The 19,944-nt window shown below is 45.2% G+C and overlaps 1 pseudogene; it reads right to left on the bottom strand.

Moving 5' to 3' along the window:
- Positions 1–255: 255 nt before the first annotated feature.
- LOC129502395 (low-density lipoprotein receptor-related protein 10-like) lies at positions 256–7,585 on the bottom strand (annotated as a pseudogene).
- Between the last annotated feature and the right edge of the window lie 12,359 nt (positions 7,586–19,944).

Genomic DNA, 19,944 nt, shown 5'->3' with positions numbered 1-19,944 from the left:
TTCCTACCCCCAGCCCCTGGTACACTCTGGGATTTTCTTTTTCTTTTTTAAATGATAGCCACTTAAGAGCTTTTCTCGTTTCCCAGTTCCTAAATTCCACATTTTCAGTCCATTCTGTCACAGTAGCTTTTGGTGCAGCTGCGATCAGGGAGACGGATGCCCAGTTGCATTGCCTGTTTGAGCAACAGGGTCATGATGAGGAAAGAGCTGAGGAGTAAGGGAGTCCTCTAGAGATGCCTCTCTATGAGAGCGCAATTAGTGTGTCCAATGAACCCTAAAGTCAGTTATAGGGGTGCCTGTGTTTAGTCCTGCCAGATTCTTCAAAGATGCACAAGAACAAAATGAGGGGCTCCTGGGTGGCTCAGTGGCGATGACCATCAGCAGGCTGCGCACCAGGCTGCCGATGGCAGCGGCCGTCATGACCTTGCGGGGCAGGGCATAGGAGCAGTCCACTTGTGCCTGCCGTCGGCACGGTCTGGCTGCCCATCACACACCCACATCTCGTACACACACTTCTTGACCCAGCATTGGAATTTGCCATGCTGGCAGTGCTGGCAACGTCTCTCATCGGCTCCGTCAGTGCAGAAAGTCTGGTAGTTGCAGCATTCGGCGGGCAGGTAGCAGGCCGTGGCCACAGGGGTGCTGGCAGCTGGCAGGGGGTTCGCCAAGTGGCGACCATAAGAGGAGTCCATGGCGGGCACTGCCCAGGCAATAAGTTAGGAAGCAGTGGGGCTGGTGGTGGCGGCAGATGCGGGCTGGGGCCTCACTCTGGGCAGGCACGAGGTCATCGATGGCCTGGCCCTGCTCCAGCCACTGCTCCATCTCGATGAGCAGCTTCACGCCATCGACCACCATCTGTACCAGCTCCACCTCTGAGAAGCCCAGGTGGTCTGAGTTGGAGACATCAAAGACGCCACCCACAACAGCTGTGTCCACACCACCTGTGTCCGGGCGGGCAGCTGAGGCAGTTTTCCTCGATCGAGCCATCAGCACAGCCCCACGAGCTGTCGCAGCACTGCCCTCACTGCAGCAGCGCTCCCCCAGGCCCTCTCTGGCCCCCAGGCTGGCGCCCAGGCCGCAAGGTCCATCCCAGGGCAGGTAGTGGCTTGAAGCCTCGCACATGGTAGGTGGCGTTGAAGCCTCCGGGCAACCATGCGGCAAGCCACGATGGCCCGGCCAGACACACATGTCAGTAGACACATGATACAGCACAGTAGTCAACACCATAAACCATCATGAAGGTCAAATGGAAGTAAAGAGATAGGCATGAGCAACTAGAGGGACTCCTAGGATGGCAGCCTTGCCATTGCTGAAGTGGGTGAGGCTGTGCAGCACCGAGGGGGCCCGGGAGGCCCTGCGCAATCATCCTCATGTGCTGCATCTCCGTAGGCCAGGTCCAGGGCCGTGAAGCGCACCGCCAGGTGTCCACCATCATGGGGCTCCAGCAGCCAGAGGCAGGATGGGGGGTGGGAGACTGAGGCCAGGGGTGAGTATCGGGGGAAAGAAAAGACCCCATAAAAGTCTCCCAAGGTATGGTTGCAGGGTGACGTGGGGACAGGGGCTGGGGTCAGGTCAGGGAAGGGGTCTGAGCTGCAACCTGCCTCCTCAGAACCGTCACCACAGGCATCGGGGTTGTCGCAGTGCTGGGCCAAGGGCGCACAGCGGTGGTTCAGGCCCTGGAACTCCTCTGGCCAGCACATCAGCCAATCTGCAGAGGCACCAAGAAGGGCTGTACCACTAGAGCTGGTGGGATCCTCCCCTCCTTCCTGGGGCTTCTGCTCCCTGTTCTACTAGTTCCAGAGACATCCCTGTCCAGCATACCTTAGCTGTAAGAGAGCAGGGAGCCCTGGCCCATGGGTGCTCTGGCCCTGGCAGAGCTGCATGTGATGGTGACGTTGTCCCCCAGGCAGCTGCAGAGGGCTGGCAGGTGCCTCACACAGGGAGATCTGTGGCTAGAGAGGGGAGCGCAGGATGAAGCTCTCTGAGCCACAGGCCAGGTGCAGTTTTTGGAACCTATGGGTGGAGGAGAGCAGGACGTGAGATCTTTTTTTTTTATTAAGATTTTATTTTTGGGACACCCGGATGGCTCAGTGGTTGAGTGTCTGCCTTTGGCTCAGGGTGTGATTCCCAGGTCCTGGGATCGAGTCCCACATCAGGCTCCATGCAGGGAACCTGCTTCTCCCTCTGCCTATGTCTCTGCCTCTCTCTGTGTGTCTCTCATGAATAAATAAATAAATTCTTTTTTAAAAAATGAGCAGAGAGTCCCTATAGTTGCTCATGTCTATCTCTTTACTTCCACTTGACCTTCATGGTGGTTTATGGTGTTGACTACTGTGCTGTGTCATGTGTCTACTGACCCCCAAAGGCAAGTGTGATCACTAGTTGAAGTTGATTCCTCAGAACCACTCTCCCACCTAGTGCTACAGATGTGATTTTGTTTGATAAGCGATGATGGTATCAGTTAGGAAGCGTTACATTGTACATAATAGGAAAACAATTGGCTGGAAAGTTCAGAGACAAAGTTTCAGCCTCAGAGAATGCTCTCACTAAAGACTTGATTCTTTTCCCATCTTCCTTCCTGACTTCACACTAAGTCTGTTTCTTTGTTCCCAGGATGCATACCGGCAGCTCCTGGAGTAGCACGTCCGTTTACCTCATCCAGCAGATGTGAAACTTCTTGCCCTGAGATTTCTTGGTGTAAAGCTTGAGATTTGTTCTGAATTTGCTAAGGTGATAGAACTGCCCTGAGTCAGCTTTCTGGCTATGGGGTGGACCTGGCTGAGTGGCATAGCCACACTTAGGAGCTCTGCACTGGAAGAGCCGGTAGAAGTCAGACCATTAGCAAAGAGGGTGATGGATGGTGAAGAGGTGGCCAACTAGTGTCCAGTATAAGATTTATGCTTGGTCTTCTTGATGTTTGAACATTAGCAATGTATTAAAGTAATACTTTGGGGGGCACCTGGGTGGCTCAGTGGTTGAGCATCAGGTTGTGATCCCGGGGTCCTGGGATTGAGTCTCACATCAGCTTCCCCGCAGGGAGCCTGCTTCTCCCTCTGCTTGTGTCTCCGCTTCTCTCTCTGTGTGTCTCTCATGAATAAATAAATAAAATCCTTAAAAAAAAGTAATACTTTGGCCTCTTGCTTTCCTTTGTATTTGAGGAGTCCCCTTCACCAAATTCCTGACCCTCTGAAACCCATTCACTACCACTACTTGCATGGCTGCTTCTGCCAAATCTAGACCTAATTCTTTCTAACAGGGCAGGAAGGGTGATATGATTTTGATAACAATCTTAACTTTAAAATACCTACTATTTGTAGAAATACTACTTATGCAAATATGTTTGTAAACACCAGCTTTCATTATCATTCCTTTGTTTATTCTAATATCTTTATATTCTTCACTCTTTTGTCTATTCATCCATCCCATTGGAAAACATATATTAAATATCTGCCATGTACCAGTCACTGTGCAAGATCCTAAGGTCCAAGGATTAACAGCATACTAAACTCAAGGAGTTCAAAAAAAAAGAAAGAGAAGCACATAAACAATGAACGGTCATAAAGTAATTTTTTTGGTAGAAGTATAAAAAAGCATTACTAAACTCCGAACCACTGTGTTGTGTGTGTGTGTGCACACGCGTGTGCATGCACGCACGTGTTGCTAGTCAATTTCCTACCTGCTTTCCTGGTCTAAATGTCCTCACTGTGTCACTCTTCCTCACTCAAGTTATGGCTGCTGTATTTCTTTTCCTCGTTGAGGTTGTGTTGTCTTCTGCTCCCAGGACTCTGCAAAATAGCAGCAGAGCCAGTCAGCGTCGTGTACACCTGCAGTTGTCTGAACAAACACATGGTTGATGACCAGAGGAACATTCGTGCTTTCTAGATGGTTTCTCAGTTTCACCGTGGCAGAGACTTCTTACACAAGGAGTTTTTGATTCTACGGTTGCTAGGAAAGTCAAACCTCTATTTTTCTTTAATTGAATTTAAATGTTTAAAAGTAAGCTCTTTGCTTCCTTTCTCTTAACGAAAAAATGTTTTCCACATGCTTAGGGGTCCCATAGGAACAGCCGTGCGGTGGGAAGGGAGACAGATTTGGTGTCAGAGTGGCCTAAATTTGTACCCCACTTTGCCATTCACTGGCTCTGCTACCTTGATTCTATGAGCCATAGACTATTTTCCTATCAAATGGGATCACAATTCCTGCAGCACAGACAGTGGAGAGTTTCACATTTGATGTGTGTGAGAGCACATAGCACAGCATTTGGGGTATAGCCAGCTTGCTTGGTGGTTCATTTCTTCTATTTCTCCTATCCTATTTCTTTCTTCCTTTTGATCCAAACAGTCTACCGTCTATGTAAGAATGGGTCACAGGGTTATGGGAGGGGGGTGAGAAAGCTTTGGGCAGGGACTTTTAGCATGTTTTTTTTTTTTTTATTTATTTATGATAGTCACAGAGAGAGAGAGAGAGAGAGAGAGAGAGAGAGAGAGAGAGAGGCAGAGAGAGAAGCAGGCTCCATGCATCGGGAGCCCGATGTGGGATTCGATCCCGGGTCGCCAGGATCGCGCCCTGGGCCAAAGGCAGGCGCCAAACCGCTGCGCCACCCAGGGATCCCTTTTAGCATGTTTTTAACGCTTCCATTTGTCTTATGATGTCAATGACTATATTTTTTTTAAAGTTCTAAAAAAATGCACTGCCAACATAAATTTTATCATTAATCCAGCAGGTTGCCATGAAAATGAATATAGCAAAAGATGGACTATTGTCTTCTCAAGCAAAGTGGCATATTCTGAACATATATAGCTAATGAAGCTCTCAGGGTCCTGGTGTGTACTTGAGTGGCTTGTAATGTTAGTAGACCAACAAAGAAATAACTATTGTCATTAGATGTAATGAAAGAAAACAATTATTTATGCAGCCTCCATGAGCTAGGGACTGTGCTGCTTTCTGCCTTCACATATATTTTTTTATCCTCCCTAATAAAATACCCCAGATTCTTGGGCTTCAGTGTCAAGGAAAGAATGAGATATTGCTGTTGCCATTGCAAGCTTTCTGTTTCATCACTGCTCTCTTCAGCAGTTGTTGTGGGAAATCTCTCCAAAAAGCCAGGCATAACAATTGGTAATGCCTCACACACAATGGGCCTATTTGCAGATAAGGTTACAGTTTGCTTCTCCCATCCATCCCAAGAAATGCAAACTTCTACATTGTCTGTTTATTTATCTGGACTTTCACTTCCACGTTCATTATACAAAATCTGAATTTGCAGCAATTTTCAGAAAACTACTCTCTTTACAAAATACTATGCTCATCAATTATGATTTTGACATCTTTTCTACTACTTTCTGACAAATAAGACAAATACAATGAATTTAGCTGATGTGAAAGTTCTGTGGTTCTTGCCACCAAAAGGTCTTCTATATTCATCAACATTTCTGTTTTCTCTGCCATAGTTCTGCTCACTGTGATTTCTCACGTTGCATTGCTACGATAGTGAGAGATTGTTTTGAATCCTTGCTATGTACCAGACGTTGTTTGAGGTGCTTTATACGTATGATTCCACTTAATTGCTCCTGAGAACATCTTTGGAGGTAGCAAGTATTTATGAACCTGTCTTCAGATGCGGAAACTGAGGCAGCAAGAAGTTCAATGTTTTGCCCACAGTGTGTAAGTGACATAGCTAAGGATCAAATCCAGGCAGTTGGACTCTTGAGCTCATGCTTTGGACCACCACCTGCTCTTTTTTTTTTTTTTTTAAGATTTTATTCATTTATTCATGAGAGACACACAGAGGGAGGCAGAGATATAGGCAGAGGGAGAAGCAGACTCCCTGCGAGGGGCCTGATGTGGGACTCGATTCTGGACCCCGGGATCATGATCTGAGCCGAAGGCAGATACTCAATCTCTGAGCCACCCAGGTGTCCCTTACCACCCTCTTTTATCACTCCAGCATTTTTGCAAGATTTTCCTAATTGGTTTTACTGCATCTACTCTTGACCTTCTAGGAATCTCCACCCTGCAGCTTGTTCAGAGCTCATTCTAATTATATCATCCTCTTCCTTGAAACTCCTCTGCCTTTGGTATAAAGTCCAGGCACATCATGGTCCACAAGGCTATGTGTACTGGCTGCACACTCTATCCACCCTCAACTTGCTATGGTCAATCTTACTTATTTAGATCCATCAGCTATAGTGGATTTTGTAGTTGCTCTGCCCTCCCTCAAGGGCCCTGGTGGAAGCAGGCTTCTACCTGCATTTCTTTCCTTGTATTCTTGAATTCTGAAGTTTAGATATCACTGCTAACAGACCTTTTCCAAGTCTTGGACTTCAGTGACTCCTCTCCTTGTTTTCTTCCTTTTCATTTCCTTATGGATTTCTTTCCAACTACCCCTGTACCTCAAGGGTCTACCTCCAGTCCCTGATCTCCCTGCAAACCGCCCCCCTCCACACTCATTCTCAACACAGAAAGTTTTCCTCCATTAAGCAAACGTATGACTTAAATTAATCCTGCTGTAGATTGTTGCCAAATACCATTCTCAAACTCCATGCCAGGATTTAGATAATCTTGTATTTAGCTAATTTCTAGATGTCTCTTCTGGAAATATACACAAGGACTTCAAATTCAGTATGTCCAAAACCGGGTTATCTTCTCTTGAAAGGTGCTAACTGCTCTTTAATTTCCACAGTAAATCTCTTTTCCATCCACCCAATCATCTGTACCAGAAACTTCAGAATCATTCTTAACATTTCCCTTTCATTTGCTGGGTCTTTGAGTGCTGCCAATTCAATCTTTAAAATGTCTTTCAAGTGGGCTTTGTCTTCTTCATTCCTGTTCTCTTTGACCTGGTTCAGACATATATTATCTCTTACCTGAAACATTGCAAAAACCACCCTAATGGGTTACCTTCTTGTTCATTCTCCATACTATTCCTTGCGGAGGAATAGTATCATTAGTGTCTTAATTTAGTGCCGTCAGTGTCTGTGAGAAGCAGGAACACCGCATTAAACTAGAAGTGGCATTGACAGACCATCAGTGACATGGCGATACAAATCCCGTGACCTAGTTGGCTACTTCAAAGAACCCTAGCAATTTCTAGGTGAAGAACTACAACAGCAGTGGAAAAAGCAGCAGGATACTAGCTGCCACTACCACTTCCTACAACAATCTCCAACATTTATGACCCTTTGACTGTGAATTGGGCCCAATTCAAACTTCACGTACATCTTATTTAATTTATTCATTCTTCTGAAAGTGACCTTGATGTAGCAGTGGATTCATAAAGAACTCTGTACCTTCTTTTTTTTTTTTTTTTTTTAACTCTGTACCTTCTTAACAAGACTCAGATTCTCTTTGGAGATCCAACTCCGTGAGTGAATGGTGCAATATTGGCAAGATTTGACATCAGGTGCCCTCCCTTCCTCTGGCAAGGCCAATGCACTTTCCCCTGGGTCTTTAAATCTTAAAGGATGACATAGAATGGAACAAATTTTGGGGGCTTATTTACTTTTGTAGTGGTACCTGTGTGAGATACTTCGGTAGTCTTTTCAACCGGATCCCAGATGCCAGGCCGATTCCTGTCCTGATGCATGTTCTATTTCCAAGTCTGGCTCTCCTGTCTCTAGCCTTCTGTCCATTCCTTGTGCTGATTAAATATCTTGTCAATGGATTCTTCCTTGTTTTTCTTCCTCTTCTTTCTTTAACTTCATTTAGTCAAAGTGGGTTTCAACTGCTGACAACCAGAGAAACCCAACTGATGCTGAAACCATCCCATGAAAACCTATTGTATTAGAGTTAGGAAAATTGAGGTCTCTCTGTAACTGCTCTCAGGTCACATGGGGAGTTAGTTAATGACAGAATCTGGACTCAAAGGCTAGCGCACAATGGAGCAGGAATTATCCTTAGCCCTAGAATTCCTTGTGTCTGAAGACTTGGTTCTACAGCATGTTTATTTGTGTGGTTTTGGGTGAGTCCCCAAATCTCTTTCTGCCTCTGTTTTCTCACTTGTAAAGTGGGGAGAATAATAGCACCTACCCTGTAGGGATGTTATATGGATTATATCACTTAATACTGTGCTATATGCTATAAAGTACGAATGGACAGTACCTGGTAAGAGAGATGTAAATGTAAGTACTGTTGTTACTTTCACTGCACTCACTGGCCACTTTAGGAATATTCTTGTTTTAAATTGTTTTGCAGCACTGGTAAAGAATGTTTCAACTGTATTATCCAAGTCTTACGAAAGTCTAAAGCATATATGCAAAGTGTCCCCTCCACAAAGCCCCAGGAAGGGTGCTGGTGGCTTGGTAGCTGAGAGTTTATTCTGTCTCTTTTTATGCTGAAAATAATATCATTAAAAAGGACTGTTATTTTCTTCTTTTTCCTGACCAATGAAATGGACATCAAAGTACAGAGTGTTTGACAAGAGGACCAGTTGGTTCCATTCAGGGGCACATTTTGGATTGTTCGTTTTTGACAAGGGGAGCGATTCATTACATTTTGTTTATGTAGCACCTCCCAAGGGGCCATTTCTAAGTGGTTCACAAAAGGCTTCTTCTCACTGAAACACACTTGTCCTTCAGGGTTCCCAGGGACTGAAGATCATGTGTGCAAATAAAATAAACTCACCCTGAAGGCCAGTAATTTAGATTAATAAAGAGCTATGTTTATACAACTCCATTAACAAAATTCTACATGGCAAGTTGAACCCAATTTTCTCAGGCAGCACAACCATTTCTAAACAAGACTTGATGAAGAATGGCCAGTTTCTGGGTATACAAAAACAAGGAGAAAGTCTTTTCATTGTCCTCAGGCCCCTGAGATGATTTCTCTGACCCCTGTTTCTCAGGAGACCACTCAGAAGTTGAAGCAGCCTGAATATGAAAGATTCTGTAACTGTAGGAATTAAATTAGGCCTTCTGATTTATCCACTTGTCTTCCCATCCTTATATCATACACGCACTTATTTTAAAAAACCTCTCATGTACGTGGTAGTCGTAGCATCTCAACTCTTTTGCTGGGTCCTCCAACAGTAGAACAAGGACTGGAAAAAGCACATCGGCAGGAGAGATGCATTATAAAACACTTAGTAGGTCCTAATAATGACCATGTGAGATAGGTAGCACTTTGTTTAATTCTCTCTGCCTTCTAAAAGCATGAAGACCCAGAGCAGTTACAAGGCTTGCCCAAAGGAAAGGAAGCTCCCATTTACTGGGTACCGGTTGTGTGCCAGACATGATGTGAGAGGTTTTCATATTCATAATTTTATCGCATTGTCTAGAGAACACTGTAAAATGTGTGTGTGTTTGCGTGAGTGTGCATTTGATAGATGTGGAAGCAGAGGCACAGACAAGTTACAGAGTTGCTGATGTCACTAGGAAGTAGGAGGCTGAAGAGTCTATGGGCTTCCTATGGCCTCATGTTGCCTCCCTGGAGACCATCAAGGGTCAAGGCTGTCATTCTCTGCCAAACCCAGTCCCTCTGTGACATCCTGGCCTTCTTCCCCTTTTCTTCCAAAATGTCAATGAGAAGGGTCAGAAAGGAAAACCACGACGTCCACACAAATAGCTGAGGAAGGGCTAGGGTGGGTGAAGGCTCTGTGGGAGTGTGTGGTCGCCTGAAGATAACATTTTCCACCAAGCCTGGGAGCCCAGGGACCATGTGCCTCCTCCAGGGTGGCCTTTCACACTGGCATTTCCTGACCAGTGGTTGATGAGCCTTCCCTCTTCATCTATACCTCAACTCACTAGTGATGGGGAAATGCCCCTGAAGCTGTGTTCTCTTCTGGCTCCTCTGCTAGCTCTTGGCATTTCCTTTCATTTCTGGATACTTACCTCCCTTCACTTCAGTCCCCATCTCCACATACGTGATCCCAGACCTGTACCTACAGCCTAGGTTTGTGTCTTGGGTACCCCTCCTCTGGTTCATGAAGGCAGTTGATGGCCCTCTGCATCTGGGTGTTGCCACTGATATACCCTACTCTCACACTCTGTTCCAGATAACAGTGGTGTGCCTTCTAGCCAAAATGGATTAGGCTAGTTATCAATTCACTTAGTCCACAGTCTACTTTTTTTTTTTTGAATACCTACTTGAGTATCAGGCAATGTGTTTAGTGCTAGCATGCACAAAATGTAGAACACAAAGTCCTAATCTTTGTGAAGCTTCCAGTCCATGATGGTATATTATATGTGTGTTGGGGGGAGGGGAGGGGACTACTGATGGAATCAAACTTTCTATGTGTGGTTCTTATTCCTCTATTATAACTCTGCTTTCTTCTGCCTGTGGTGTGGTTTATTTTCCACACATTTGCCACCCCCTTTTGGGTCAGAGTCCTCAGAAACATTCATCTCTGTGACCCTCCCTGCTCTGGTATGCTGGTACAGTACTGAGTGGGTGCTCAATAAATACACTTGAATAGATGAATGAATTTAGAGGGCAAGATGTAGATGAGTAGAAAACCCGTCCCTTGCTAACTGCTAGAGTAGAACAACATATGCCTTGCTCACTAGTACTATCAGTTATACTGCTTAAATCTTGGTTGTACTTTAAAACATGCTGTTTGTTTGAAACCAGTCCTTGGGATAAAGGAAGATCTGGTAATCTATTTCAAGGGTTTCTCCTTCTGCAAGGTATTGTCTGAACGCTCCTTTGTAATCTGATTTCATCTTCCCACAGGTCCTGGGAAGCAGTATTATTATCCTTGCTTTACAGGGGAAGATACTGGAGCTTAGAGAGGTTAAGATACTTACTGAAGGTCGTATGGCTAGTACTCAGCCGAGCTGGAGTTTGAGCTATGGCCTGTCTTAATCCAATGCCTGTGTGTTTTCAGAGTCCGCCCTATTATATTTCCAGTTCATTAAAAGCTGAAATAGGTATCTGGCTGAAGGGTCAATCATCACTTCATTTAATGTCGTTCAATTTTCTTTCATCCCAGGTCCTCAAAAACCCTTGAATTGTCACAGTGCAGGGAATCTCCAGCCTGTCAGACATGAGTGGATTATTTCTATATTTTTTACATGTTTAGGAAACAAATTTCTCAAGGAAGAAGGTGGACTTTTTAGCTCTCTCTCTGGCAAAGCTAAGCGTTGGTCAGGATGGATGCTCCTGGGATGTCAGTTCTCTCCACAGGCTCCTATCTGTCTGTGGCCACCATCAATAAAGCCCTGTAAGCAGATCTGTACATTCGGGGCCCGGCTGGCGAGGCACGTGCCATGAAGCACCCCCTCCCCAATAATCAAACTCTTGTAAGCTTCATTGAATGAGATTCTTTCTCCCAGGAGAAGTATATGTTTGTTTGTTGGCATGGTCCTAAATGACTTAAAGAAAAATGCCGGAAACCAGTACTGCGCTCTTCCCTGAAAGGAACATTGGTCCTTTGTTCAAGAAATGCATTTACAGAACGGCTTCTGAGTAAGTCCTTGGAATTCCTCATGGTTTATATGTCTTTGTAAGCTCCTGGCATTGAAGAACTGAGGTTTTTCTTTTGCTTTTTTCTCCCCAATGAATCCAACATTGTATTGAACACACTCTCACTCAATTTTGATAAAACCAACAACTCACAAAGCCAACTTGAGTGGAAAGAGCCGGATCATGAGTAAAATTCACTATCACTGGAGGCTGTTTAGTGTTAAAAGGTTAGAAATGTGGGTGTTGAGGCTGGAGCCCCAATATTTTCTTACATTCTCTTTGTTCAGGATTAGCATCACATTTGTTTCAGCAACTGCAATGCTGTTCATACATACAGTGTTTAAAAATATTTTTTATGGCACCTGTACGTTGTTTACCTTTTGATTTTTCTCAACAGGTCTGTGGGCTGACTTTATGAGAGTCAATGTGTTGTAGCCTTAGGAGTTTAGGGCTTTATGGTAAACGGAGGCAGTTATAAAACTGGCTTCCCTCTTTGTGTTCTTCATCTTTCTAATCCTCACTGTCCTCTCTCTGCAGAATGGAAATAATGTAGCTGTTTATTCTACATGGTTGTGACGAAGATTAAATAGGATTAGATGAGTTGCCTACCACAGGCACACCAGAGGCCTGTAAAAGACATCAGCCTGCTACTTCCTTCACCTGCTTTGAAAGGTAAGGATCCTGGGTGTGAGTGAAGTTAGTAGATGAGGTATATTAGTCTGCTCCGGTTGCCATAACAAAGTATCACAGACTGGGTTGTTGAAACAACAGGAATTTATTTCTTTATAGTTCTGGGGGTGCAAGTCCAAGGTTAAGGTGTTGCAGGGATGCTTTCTTCCGAGGACTGTCCCCTGGCTTGTCGTTGGCCGTCTTCTCCTGTTCTCCCATGGTTTCCTCTCTATGTGTGTCTGTGTCCTGCTCTCTGGTCTTATAAGGGCCCTAGTTATATTGGATTAGGGGCTGCTCCGATCATCCTATTTTAATTAATTAGCTCTGTAAAGACCCTATCTCCACATATGGTCACATTCTGAGGTCCTGCAGGTTATGAATTCAATATATGAATTTTATGGGGACACAATTCATCCTGGTGAAAATTCACCAGTGAAAATATACGGCTGATTCTGCATTTCAGAGAACAGTTAGTGCACCCAATCTCCTTTCTCTAGATTTGCTGAGTGGGTAGCATGCGAGATGGCCCCTGACTATTCTCCCCCACCTTTTATTTGCTCCTACTTATCCCAGGTAGATGGAAAGTGTCTTGAGGCCAGAATGTTTCTGCCACCTTTGTGACTCCCAGCTGGGGTTTCACTGTGGTGGGTGCATACTTAGAGTCTGTTTATTGCATTTACCACATACCCTGGAATACACAGCATTCAGTGCCTAGAGCATGGCTAGGTTCTCAGTAAATGTTCATGTGTTCTTTCAGCAAACATGTACGGAGCTGAATACACAGTACTGTATACTGTGAATACACTGTACTGAATAATACAGGCCTTGCTCCCGAGGCACTCACTCTGCCCTGGGGAACAGATTAATACGTGTCATTGCAGATTAATAAACCTAATTTCATTGATGTGGGACAAAGCTAGGAGAGAGAGCCTACAGGAGCATAGCTAGGATGGGGGGAGGAGAGGCCGGTGGTCTAGGAAGGCTAGAATTCTAGGGTCTCACCACTGGAAGCACGTTCCACACATCAGCATCATGGCATCACCGGGGATCTTACTATAAATGCAGAGTCTCAAGCTCGCCCTTTGATGATGGAATCAGAATCTGCTCTGCTCCTGGATGTGCAGCCCACACAGTAGATACTAAAATGCCCAGAAGGGATAGAATATAAATGAGTACAAAAGGTGAGGGTAAGAAGAATCACATGGCTCTTCATCTATATTTCATATTCCCACACTTCTCCTAGAGCTGTGGTGTGGCAGAGACTGATGTCAACAAAACCGGGTGCCCCTCCTTCCATACCGTAGAGTTGTGGTCAGAGGCGGCTTTATATTTCCTGATCACCTGGTGTTGAGTGGGGCCATGTGACTCTTTCTTACCAATAAGAACACACCAGTGAAGTGTATGAAGAAGTGACATAGGTCCCTTCTAGGCTGGAGCTGTTAGTAAGCAGATAGGGTTTTTCTCCTTTGCTTTCGCCAGTTCTCTGGCTGAAGAGCCTGAGGGGATGCAGAACCACAAGATGGAAGGAATTTGGGTCCCTAAGTCACCGTCTGGAGGAAAGCCATCACCATTGACTGTTACAAGACCATGAAATAAATGTTTATGTCATGAAGTCACACGTTTGGGGGTTACTAGCTACAGCAGCTAGTGCTACCCTGAAACACATGGATGAAAAAAAAACACATGGATGGAATGTTTACTATAAGGAAAACAACAGGGGCTTCTGGGAGGCTCATTGGATAGGCATCTGCCTTCTGCTCAGGTCATGATCTCGGGATCCTGGGATCGAGACCTGCATCACGCTCCCTGCTCAGCAAAAAGTCTACTTCTCTCCTTTCCTCCTCTCCCCAGTTCATTCTCTCTCTCTCTCTCAAATGAATAAATAAAATCTTAAAAAAAAGATTTAAATAAGGACAGAAGAAAAAAAAACAGAAAAAAAAAAATAAGGACAGAAACAATCTAATGACACTAACAACAGGAACAGACACTGAGCTGCAGTGTTCTAGAAGCAATAGGGAGTGGTGGAGACTATGGTGAATGCTATGGTGCCTACTTGTCCTTAGAAGGAGGAAGTCTCTATCCAACTCTACTCGATTGTTCCCTTGTACAAATATATCCTCGATATTGTCAGAGCTTCCCATTTTAAAATCATGGCTCACTTTTTAAAAGTTATGTGCCAAATAAAACATCTATGGGCTCAGTCTGGCATATTGGAAGTCAGATGGCATACGCTGTCCCAACTGGTAGATATCAACTAGGCTGCCTCCCATCTCCCTGGTGACCCCACCAATCATTCTGCAGATGTGGAAGCTGTGAAGAAGGTTTCTAGGATAATACATTGTTCCTGGTAACATATGTGGAATGCTTGTTGTACGATTGACCGAGTAGAGGACTACTGCTCAGGCCACCAGGATGGTAGTAAGGTCACTGTCATTCCCACTGTCACTGTCCCTCTTACCAGGATTTATGTGGCTGCTGCCACTCCCGTGTCACTGATATTACTGCTGTGCCCTCCAAAGCCATTTTTTGGTTTTCATGTAATCCTTCCAATACCTTGTGAGGTATTATCAGCATCTCCATTCTCCTGAAGAGAAAAATGAGGCATGGAGAAGGTCACTTGGGCTATACTTCTAGGTCCACCTTGCTACCCGAGCCTGGGAATTTTCCTAGGCTACCTTATGTTGTCCAGCCAAGGCCGCAAGGAATGTTTTGGAGATGCTTATAGGTTCAGACTGCTACAGTGAAGAAGGCCAGGGTCAGCCTGGTGACAAACTCTGTTTCTTATGTGAAAGGGCCTTTGGATATTGAGTGTGAGAAGGAGGAGCGTGGAGGAAGAGTGAGAAGAATCATTATTTCCTCCTTTTCCTTACATGTGGGGAGAAGGGGGCATGACAGGCAGCAGCGAGGCTGGTGCAGGTTACGTTCCTGCTCTGTTGCTTAGCAGAGGATAAGATATAAGATGTCTTTTAAGAGGTAACATCTCTGAAACCACTGGTGCTAGATCTCTGTAACTTCTTAGCCACGTGGCCGTGTGCAAGTCACCTGACTTTTTTGAGACTCGGTTTCCTCAGTTGTCAAATGACAAGACTAGAACGATACCCATGTGGAGCATAATCTTCGGGCTCAAGGAGATTACAATGGGTGAGGGCTGTGCCAGGCGCAGAGTAGGTCGGCTGTCAATGGTAAACGAATGAGCCAGAAGCTCTGAAAGCATTTTGTAGATGGACTTGAATGGGCTGCACACACACGAGTGATAATAATTCTCCATGGGCTGGGGCATCTGCCAGCTTGCCCATGAATCTGCCCCCAAACTACCAGGCCGGGGCTGTGGATGCATTTCTGGATGTCCAGAGGCCGCGTTTGCAAAGAGGAGCAGACAACACCATCTATTCACAGTCCCGCGGGCTCCTCCTGCCAGAGCCCACGAGGGGTTTGGATTCAGACAGCTATTGAGGGGAAGCCACAAAGACACGTTTTCTCCCCTGCGGCCTGGAGTGAAGGCAGAGCGGCCCAGGCACAAGAAGACGGTTGTTTCGCATCAGCCGGCAGCCGGCAAATTCTGTCAAAGCAGCTGAAGGAGAGAAGTCGTCAAAACACCCAGGAAAAACAAGAGCTCTGGCGCAGGCAGGAGATAAAAGACAAGGAGGGCAGCCGCCGCGGCACACAGGCCCCCTTCACGGGGCGCTGGCAGCCATGCTCTCGCCATTGTCTGCCACCACGGGCTCGGAGCATGGAGGCTTTCTTATTTCTCCTCCTAAAGAAAGAATTTATTTCAGGGGAAAGAGAGTTTGTGTTGTATGAACAGTGACTGCCAAATGAAATCTTTGGTTGTGGAAACGGGGAGGCCCAGATTCAAACTGGCCCTTTGTCCCTGGTGGGGGAGAAGGTGGGCCGCGCGCCCCTCTGTCCCAGAGCTGGCTCCCCTCCTGGCCTTGCCGCCCTGCTGCCCCCCGTGCCGCGGCTCTTCCGGTTAGAAAATGGAGGCCAAGTGCTGCTGTGGCAGTCCCTGCTCTCACGCAGGCCCTTTCCTTTCCCCCGAGTGTGGAGCCACCCACCTCTCTGTAGGCCCAGTCCTCTTCCTTGCCTTTGTTTCCAGTGTCCCTTTGCCTCTGCCTGGAGGGAGGAAGCTCCTCCTGCCCTCCCCTGGCATGTCCACGGGCTCCTCACGTCAACAGGTGCCAAATGGATCTTAGGGTCTTAAACCCGGTGCTGTGCATCAGAAGCATCCTCTGAGTTTCTTCTTTGGAGAGCATCAAAGGAGGCAGTCCAGATTAGTGAACAGGGGCTAAGGAACCGGGGGGTCTATCCTAAATGTCAGTGTGCTTACTGCCCTACAGTTGTCCATATCAGGGCATTGGGGAGGGGCTGATGGGGGAGTCACAGGGGGAGGAACTCATGGTTTCTTCCCCCGAAATTCCTGGGGGATGACCCTCCTGTCCCCATCATTGCTCCTCCGGTGCTGGTTGTCAGGGTTGGTGTGGATGGAGTTTGTGCAGAGGTGGTAATATTTAAAATAGCTTAGTCCCATCGCTTTGCAATAAGCATTTAATGAAGACAAGCTGTGTGCAGCGTCGACAGCCGGGTGAGACACAGCAAACTGCTAACACACGGCGGAGAGAACTGGAGGTGGAGCCAGCTCTGTAGACCCATAAACAGGACCTCAGTCCTCATAGACTGAGGCCCACTGAGCTGCCAAGGCAGCCGGTAGAAATGAACCAGCTGCTCATTTAGAGGCAGTAAGAAGTCTCCCTTCCCAGGGAGCAGCGAGTCCTGGTGGATCCATCCTGTTTTGCAGTTTATGGAGAACCAATCCCCTCAGACTGACTCACCTAAAGTCACTGATACTCCCGGGATACTGATGATGGAGTTGTCTATCCAGGCTGATATAAAGCTTTTTATTTATTTATTTATTTATTTATTTATTTATTTATTTATTTATTCATTTTTAAAGATTTTATTTATTCATGAGAGACACACAGAGAGAGGCAGAGACACAGGCAGGGGGAGAAGCAAGGTTCCATGCAGGGAGCCCGATGCAGGACTTGATCCCAGGACCCCAGGATCACACCCTGAACCGGAGGCAGACGCCCAACCGCTGAGCCACTCAGGCGTCCCTAAAGCTCTACTTTAAGTCAATAAACAGAGCTTATTTTGAAACTGGCACAGTGCGAGTCACTTTTATATTTAATATTCTATATAATCCTTAGCATAAGTTTTCCAAATAGATATTATGCTCTTCCTTTAGCAGATGGGGAAACCGAGTCTCAAAGAAGCTAAATAACTTGCCTTAGGGGCGCCTGGGTGGCTCAGCAGGTTAAGTGTCTGCCTTTGGGTCAGGTCATGATCTCAGGGTCCTGGGATCGAGCCCCACACATCGGGGCTCCCTGCTCAATGGGGAGCCCGCTTCTCCCTCTCCCTCTCCCTCTGTGGGCTCTCTCTCTCTTAAATAAATAAAATCTTTAAAAAGAGAATAGCCTGCTTTAGGGTCACAGGGATACCAAATAACTTGGTCAGGATTTGAACCCAATTCTGTTTATTTCCAAGTCCCACATTCTTTTTCCTTCTTTAAGACAAAATCCATTAATGCAACACAGTCACGTATTATTTGTAAAGCTGTATACTAAATTTATTATTTATACTTCAGCTCTTTCATTTTCAATTTTGCCCAGAGTTCCCCTCTCACACGGAATCTGGCTTTGTTCATCAGGTCGAGGTCGAGTAAGTCAGGCAGAAGTTAGAATGATTTAACTTTTGTGCTCAGAAGGCTCTAGAATAGCTAGTTGTAAATTTCTTCCCATCCCTTTCCCCTCAGCCCTCTTTGGCAAGTAAAAGGATTGCAACCCGATCCTGCCTCTTGCGCTTTGATTCTCATTGCATTCTTTTTGGATTAAGAGTGTCCGGTTTCCTTGGGAGGGATAAAATATGGCCATCTAAGTGAGGGAAGTACAAGCCCCGCCAGTAAACTCCTTCGTGGAGTTTTTATGGGATGTATTTTCACCTCATTGAGCTTTTTATTTCACTAGGATTCTTTCATCCACTCAAGCAGGTGAAGAAAATGGGAAAATGATGGCAGAGAAGAAATGAACTTTAGGAACTTGAAAAGGAAGAGTAAACCAAAAGAAGCTGTCCCCACATTGTTTACTTACAAGGTCTAACAAGCCAGCAGACTAGTAACAGAAGGGTAGAAATCTTCATGTCTGATTAGCAGTGTGCTTTTAAAATAGGTCGTTTATTAGGAGAACTGGCTGATTAATTAGCCACTCATTTTATCATTTGCTCAAGAATCACTATTCATTCATTCAAAAGTTTGAGCATCCATATTAGAAGTCCTGTCTTTAACATGAGCAGAACCTGTATTTGACAGTTAATCAAAAACATTTTAAAAGAAGGCAATGATTTAAATAGATGTATTATTATTATTTTTTGTTTGTTTTTACTTAAACCTTATGTCTGCATACACATTCATCTGTCTTCTGCTATAAAGCATTTGTGTGTTGGTTGTCATGTTGCAAAAAAAATAAGCCACGCCCATAAGGCATCAACTATTTTTCAGGTTCTAGTTTCTTTAAAGTGGATCAAGAGCTTAGAGATAATTTTGAAGCAACTTGATTTCAGACTTATACGGTTCTTTTAAAAAGATTTTATTTATTTATTTGAGAGAGAGAGTGAGGAGGAGAGAGAGAAAGAGAAAAGGAGGAGGGGGAAGAGAGGGAGAGGCAAGACTCCCCACTGAGCAGGGAGCCCAACATGGGGCTCCATCCCAGGACCCCAGGATCACCACCTGAGCTGAGGTCAGATGCTTAATGGACTGAATCACCCAGGCGCCCCTGGACTTCTACAGTTTTTTCCCCAGTATTTTATAGTTGTTTTGTCCATAATTAATTTAAGCAAAGAGTTCTTTTTTTAAAAAAAGATTTATTTACTCATGAGAGACAGAGAGAGAGAGGCAGAGACACAGGCAGAGGGAGAAGCTGGTTCCCTGCCGGGAGCCCGATGCAGAACTTGATCCGGGACCCTGGGATCAGACCCTGATTTAAAGGCAGACGCTCAACCACTGAGCCACCCAGGCATCCCTAACAAAGAATTCTTAATACCAACCACCTTTATCAATTTTTTTCCTGAAGGATTCAATTTAACTTTCATAGAAACAGGAATTTTTTTTTTTACTTGGATTGCACACTATTATAGATTATTTCACCAAATGACATGCATATTGTTAGCTGCCTTGGAGGGCTCATGCTTTCCAGTTACTGTTCAATGCTTGACCTGAATTCACTAATTAATCATTACAACCAGCCTTCAAAGCCGGTAATATAATTATCCCCATTTCCCAGGGGAGATAATAACATGAACTGGTTTGAGAAAAATATACTGATGACTCCTCATGAGCCTCTACCCCAACAAATGGGTTCAGAAGTGTGTGATATAATAGCAGATAGCCTGCTAGCTGCAGCTCTCCAGGTTTGTGAGCGTCAGCCACTAGGTGTGGCCAAGCTAGGAGGAAGCCAGTTAATCTGAACTAAGAAAGTGCAGGTAAGAGGACTCCTACTGTAAGGGTGGGGAGGATGGGGTAATGGAAAGAACGTGCATTTTGAGATCAAACCACTTTGAGTTTGACTAATAGTGCTGGCAAATAATAGTGCTAGCTACTTAGCTTCCAAAACCTCATTCCTCATCCATAAAATGGGAATAAATAATTTATTGGAATTTTTTCTTTTATTGATTTATTCAACAAGCTTTTCTTTTTTCCTTTGGTTTTAAGAAGCCTTTCCTAATTTCTCTCAGAAAGTCTTTTTTTAAAGGGTTCTCTTTCTCTTTTTTATTTTAGCTCCAGTATAGTTAACATATAGTTCTGTTACTTTCAGGTATACAACA

Source organism: Nyctereutes procyonoides, unplaced genomic scaffold (genome assembly GCF_905146905.1).
Source record: "Nyctereutes procyonoides isolate TBG_1078 unplaced genomic scaffold, NYPRO_anot_genome, whole genome shotgun sequence".
NCBI classification, from domain to species: domain Eukaryota; kingdom Metazoa; phylum Chordata; class Mammalia; order Carnivora; family Canidae; genus Nyctereutes; species Nyctereutes procyonoides.
The sequence above is the reverse complement of the archived record's forward strand: the minus strand, read 5'-3'. Positions and strand labels throughout refer to the sequence as shown.